This window comes from Lygodium microphyllum, chromosome 2 (genome assembly GCF_053477565.2).
Source record: "Lygodium microphyllum isolate KBCC chromosome 2, Lygodium_microphyllum_v1.1.10, whole genome shotgun sequence".
In the NCBI taxonomy this organism is placed as follows: Eukaryota; Viridiplantae; Streptophyta; class Polypodiopsida; order Schizaeales; family Lygodiaceae; genus Lygodium; species Lygodium microphyllum.
Genome location: NC_141136.1, coordinates 29644096 through 29650376, shown reverse-complemented (window position 1 = coordinate 29650376; position 6281 = coordinate 29644096).

The following is a 6281-nucleotide window of genomic DNA, read 5'->3' as shown; positions in this document are numbered from 1 at the left end:
CTTCTCACCTTCCCCTGCCAAGTTGACTTCCTTGACCTTGGCGGGTCCCTCAATTGGCTCACTGGTTTTCCCTTGTCTCTTTGCTCCTAGCAGAATTACCACTCTATCACGTTTCTTAAATCTTGTGAAGCATTTGGGGAGATCCTGCGGCTTCTTTTGCATCTCTACTTCTGAGTCCTTAGTTCGCTTCCAGGCCTCCTCCTTTAGCCATCTGCGCCTTAGATGGACTAGCAAGTTCCCTTTTGTGCATCTGACCTTAGAGGGTTGGGGTATTCCGCACTACAACAAAAAGGCTCCATAGACGCACTTGTAGATGCAATATTTGAACTATGTTAAAAAATGTCGGGCGCGTTTATTACCGCGTCTACTACTGCATCTAAAATTTCGCGTCTAAAAGCATACTTATAGTGAAACTTACATGCACATATAGACGCGCATATTGACGCGCTTTGTAAATATATAATCATATTTATAAAAGAGTAGATTATTCATATTCTACATCTATACACGCGTGTAACTACGCGTCTAAAAAGGCGTGTACTCTGTAAATTTTTTACGATAATAGATGCACATTTTTCTTGCAATTTAGACACGCTGATAAACGCGCAAAACAAAGGTATGACAAAAAAAACCAAAGAGCATGTGGCTTTACAAGCCACATGCTCTGTGGTTTTTTTCCCCCCATCAAAATCAAATTGTATGCTTAGGGAAAACATAGAAAGTTTATTTCGAAGATTTTTGTACTAAAAACAAAACAATGTATGTAGAATACGAAATTTTATATATATAGATGAAACGTTTTTACATGATGAATTCTAGTGCTTGTGACCTCAAGCATGGTCATGGTCGCAAGCACTAGCTGAAAGTAATACATATCAAAAATGAAAACTATAATCCAAGGGGAGGCATGCATGCATGGGGCTTCTCTACATCTCCTCAGAAGAGGCATCATCGTCGCTACCACCACTGTTGTCGGTGCCGCTGCCGCTGCCGCCATCGCTACTGCTAGTTTCCCTTTCACTATCCTCAACTACATCAGGGTTTGCCTAAACAAAGGATTAAGGTATATAAATGCCATTACTGCAAGATACCACCAACATCAGTGATTGAGTAGTACATTTGTGGAGACTCACCTCTCTCATTTCCCAGTGAGGGTGATCGAGAGCCACCTCCTAGGCAACCCCCACAAAGCCCTCGACCTCCTCATCCTCCCACACGACTCTCCCTCCTCCCTCGACAGGCACTACCCTGTACCTCACTCGATGCACGTGCCTCTAAAGATGCACATGCTTCGGTCGATCCATGTACTTCAATTGATCCCTGTGCATCAGCTGATCTGTGTGTATGTATAGTGTGTGGAGTACATGTTAGTAGAGGTGTATCAAGGTTTGGTGTGCCATGGTTTGGTGTTTGTGTGGCAGTGCTAGGCAAAGATGTGATAGGTGTCCCAGACATGACACTGAAAACTCCTCCTAATACCTCTAGAAAACTCCACTAAGGTGTTGTTCATGTGTTCCAACTCAGGATTAGTGCTGAAAGATCTAGGATTCCACATCTACACAAGCAAAAATCCATTACTACCATGTGCTGATAAAACATATTATATGCTGTGTCTATATCTGCATCTATACCCGCGTCTGTCAGCGCGTCTATTCCTGCATCTATACATGCGTCTACACTGTCATCTAGATGTGCTGATAGACACACACAGTCAGACCATATTTTACAAAATGTTATTAAAAACGTGTAAAAAAACCTCCATAGATGACACTCTATAGCATGTAAGGAGAGAGAGAGAGGGAGACAAACAAATAGAGAAAGCAAACAAGATTGAGAGAGAGAAGAAGAACTCACCTTCTTTGCTTGTTCCAATGGGTGGCAGCTAGGTTGCAAGCTCCTTGTCCTTCTTCTCCCTTCCCTTGGTAAGTTGCTTGAATCTTCTTCTCTTCCTTGCTGTTTGGATCTTGTTCTTTACTCTTTAGCTCTTCCTTCCTCTTGTCCTCTTTTTACTCTTATTTCCTTCCCTCATTGTCTTTATGAAGTGATAGATAGATGATTAGTGATGTCGAGCTCGAACTGTAGAAAACATGCAAAAAGCGTAGGAAAGCACTGGTTTGAAAAGAAATCCACAACTTTTTTTAATTTTTTTAAATATTTGCATGGCGTGTCTGTAAGCACGTGTAATTGTATGTGTATTTGCGCAGATAAGATATATTACACGTATTGAAAGACGCGCAATTACAATTAAACTGATTAAATGCTAGCTTTTGGTTGTTTTTGGATCAACATGACTTTCCTAGCCTTTCAATATCAAAATGTTTGCCTCCATGTTGTAAGTATTAATGCATTTAGGGAATATGACATATATACCAAATGAAATCATATATGTCCTTATGATTCATGTGTAATTATATCGTTATCTTCTACTAGTATGGGACATGCTGAGTCAACAAACAATACATCCTCCAGTGAGGATGAGACATTGTGTCTTCACAATCGAGACGCTTGGCTACGACGGAAAATCAAATGTATGTGTCATCGTTGTCGAGGATATTTTTTTCAAGCATGTCGAATCACAATGTCATACCTCAGCATGTACGGAGAGTGGAACCAAGAAAAATACCCAGTAATTTTTATTGCTTTATTTGTACAAATATTATTGGTCTATGTTGCGTCTTCACCATTAAACAAAATCTCATTTTTTTAATGGAGTAGGATGTGGTACCATATCCTCAAATGGTCCTTCCAGGGCATCGAGAGGCTGCAAAGCGTCAACGCGAGGAGGTAGAGTCCTCAAGAAGCGTAGAGACTGATGACAACGATAGCAACCCTCTTCAAATGCCCCATAAAGTTTTGGAGGAAGATATTTTGGACAACATAGTGCACGACTTATTTTCCCATGAGGTTCGGGGGAGGGTGCCACTAGAGAGACAGATGACTCGTTACACATGTTGGGGGTAAAGGCGCCTCCGTCGTACCGCCCCGTGTATTACTACACTGACAGTACCCGCCATTGCACACTGCAGGTGGCGAGCGCCTGTCACGTCACTTTATTCTTTATTCTTTTAGTGACAGTTTGAATAAAGGAAGGCCCGGTCACACATTGTGACCGTTGGAGTTCCCATTTCTTGTCTCTCTCTTTCTTGCTCTTGCTCTCCCACCATAGCTCGCGTGCAAGCTTCGATCCTTCTCACCTTTCAACTGGTATTAGAGCTTGGCATTCTCTTGCTCGAGCTCGACTCGGTGCTTCCCGACCTTCGCATCGACTCGCTTCATGCATTGGGTCTCCATCCCGGCAGCCATAGCCGACCTCTTGAGTTCCCGACTCTCCCCGGCTTCTCGAGCCCCATCCCGACCTTCTTGAGCTTCATCAGGGCCTTGCCCTTGAGGTATTGCTTTAGCATTTGCAGGCATTTGAGTGTATTCTAAGTTTGAAATAGGGCAGGAACAAAGGGCAGCCACTCTTCTTGAGCTCCATAGCTCATACTTCCCTCCCCTTTGCATTGGGCCTTCATGGCTTGGTATGTGCCTACCTTGGGCCATCATTGAGACCCCCCACACTCAACATTCAGCCACGTGATTAAAGCAGCACTAGCAAGCAGTTTTGGACTCTTTGGGCATTTCCAGCCTGCATAATGGCGTCATCTTCGCATGATAGTGCCATCTTTAACATTACAAAGTTGGATGGTACCAACTACTCTTACTGGAAGAGTCAAATATGGCAGGTTTTGGTGTAGAAATCTCAGATTAAGCCACTTCGGTTGAGTGGGTAGCAGCCTGAAACTATGGACAATGACGACTGGCTTGAACTTGATGAGCTATGCAAGTCCACGATTGTATTGTCTCTCACTGAACAGGAACATTATAATGTATTTGAGGAAGCACAGAGTGCATGGGATCTATGGAATAAGATCAAGAATCTTTATGATAAGAAAAGTCCGGCGAGTCAGATGTACTAGTTGAAGCAGCTTATGGATCTGCGCATGAAGGATAATGCGACTATGTCTGCTCACTTGAGCCAGTTCCATGCTATACTGAAGAACCTGACTTCGCAGGATATCACCTTTGGAGAGGAAATAACTCCTCTTTTCTTGCTTGGGACTCTGAATGAGTCATGGGATGTATTCCGCACTGCTCTTTGTGCCTCTAGTGCTACTCTAAAATTGGCAGATGTTGTGAGTGCTCTTCTTCAGGAAGAGGTGAATCGCAAAAACTTGGATGCCTCTCGTGGTAGTCATGCTTTGACAGTTAGAGGCAGGAATGACAGGTATGACCGTGGTAATGGCCGAGGCCGTGACTCGTAGAAGGGTCGGTCTAAATCTCGTGGAAAGTCGCGTAGTAAGTCGCATGGGCGCAACGCTAATGTCACTTGTCATCATTGTGGGAAAAAGAGCCATATCAGACCACAGTGTCATGAGTTGCGCAATGAGAAGCCCAAGGATAAGGGCAAAGAGAAAGTGCAGGAGAAGTCCTCTAATCGCAGCATAGTACCTGCGAAGTCCAGCGTCAAGATTGAAGAAATTAATGTCATGCAGACTGAGGATTCCGATGGTAGTGATGAGTTCATACTTGCAGCTAGTTCTTCTGATGCTTCACACTTGACTGAGACACCTAGTAGGTATGCATAGTGATGGTTATTGGATTCAGGTGCGTCCTTCCATGTGACACCTTATCGTGAGTGGTTTCACTCTTACCGTACTGTATCTGGATCAGTCAGACTTGGAGATGACAGGTCTCTTGATATTGTGGGCTGTGGAGATATTCAGTTGCAGTTTTCCACTGGCAGTTCCTTTTTGCTCAGGGATATACGTCATGTACCTGCGCTTACGCGCAGTCTTATGTCTGCAAGATAGTTGGATGATGCAGGGTTTCATGTCCGTTTTGGGAATTCTGCCTGGAAGATTACCAAAGGCAGACTTGTGCTTGCTAGAGGCGCCAAGGCTGGCAGCCTCTATCCTCTTGTTGTATCTGGGTCTTCTGTAGACCATGTTTTGGCAGTGGGCTCTATCCCACATGTATCACTTTGGCATGCCCGTTTGGGGCATATGTCTTTGAAAGGAATGAAAATGTTATATGGTTTGCAGTATCTTCCGCCTTTGGACTATGGACGTTTTGACTCGTGTGATCATTGTCTTTATGGTAAGCAGAATAGGTCTACGCATAAGAAATTGGGTAGGCCACGCATGAGTGAGCCCTTGGCATTGGTGCATTCCGATGTTTGTGGGCCTATGCCTTGCATGTCTATGGGTGGCGTGAAGTACTTCGTTACCTTCATTGATGATTTTTCTAGGAAAGTGTGGGCTTATCCCATAAAGCAGAAGTCTGATGTCTTGGCAGCTTTTCAGAGATGGCTTGCTCTTGTTGAGAACCAGACTGGGTATAGGCTGAAATGCCTTAGGACAGATAATGGGGGAGAATATGTCTCGCATGCTTTTGAGTAGTTTTGTGATGACAGGGGTATTAAGCATCAGTTGACCGCCCCTTACACCCCACCCCAGAATGGTTTGGCTGAGCGCATGAACAGGATTATTCAGGAGCGTGTGCACTCTATGCTTAGCCATGCAGGCCTACCCCAGAGTTTTTGGGCTGAGGCAGTTAGTACGACAGTGCATGTCATAAACCAATCGCCTTCCAGTGGATTGGATTTCGAGGTTGCAGAGGAAGTTTGGGCTGGTAAGCCAACCTCTTATGCGCATCTTCGTGTCTTTGGATGTGAGGCATTCTGCCATGTGCCCAAGGACAAGAGGAGTAAATTGGATCCAAAGAGCATTAAATGCATATTCCTTGTCTATGGTGAGTCAAGAGAGATGGGCTATCACCTATGGGATCCGCAGGCGCGGAAAATAGTACGCATCCATGATGTCGTCTTCCATGAAGACAAGATGCACAGGCAGCCTGAGAAGGTGGTTGAGATCCGCAGAGTGATCTTTCAGGAGGAGCCTAGAGCTCCAGCACAGCCAGTAGTACAGCCTGCAGTAGTTCCTCCACAGGGCCAGGGTGTTGGACAGGCAGTTAGACAGGCAGTAGAGCCTGCGGTGAGACGGTCTGCTAGAGACAGACGTCCACCTGACAGATTTCAGCCCTCTATGCATTATGTTTTGGTTACAGATGCATGAGAGCCTTTCACTTATGATGAGGCTATGCGGAGGGGTGACAGTCACTCATGGGAGAAGGCTATGCAGTCTGAGATAGACTCCCTACATAAGAATGAGACTTGGGATTTGGTTGCCTTGCCTAAGGGCAAGAAGGCTATACCATGCAAGTGGGTGTACAAGCTGAAA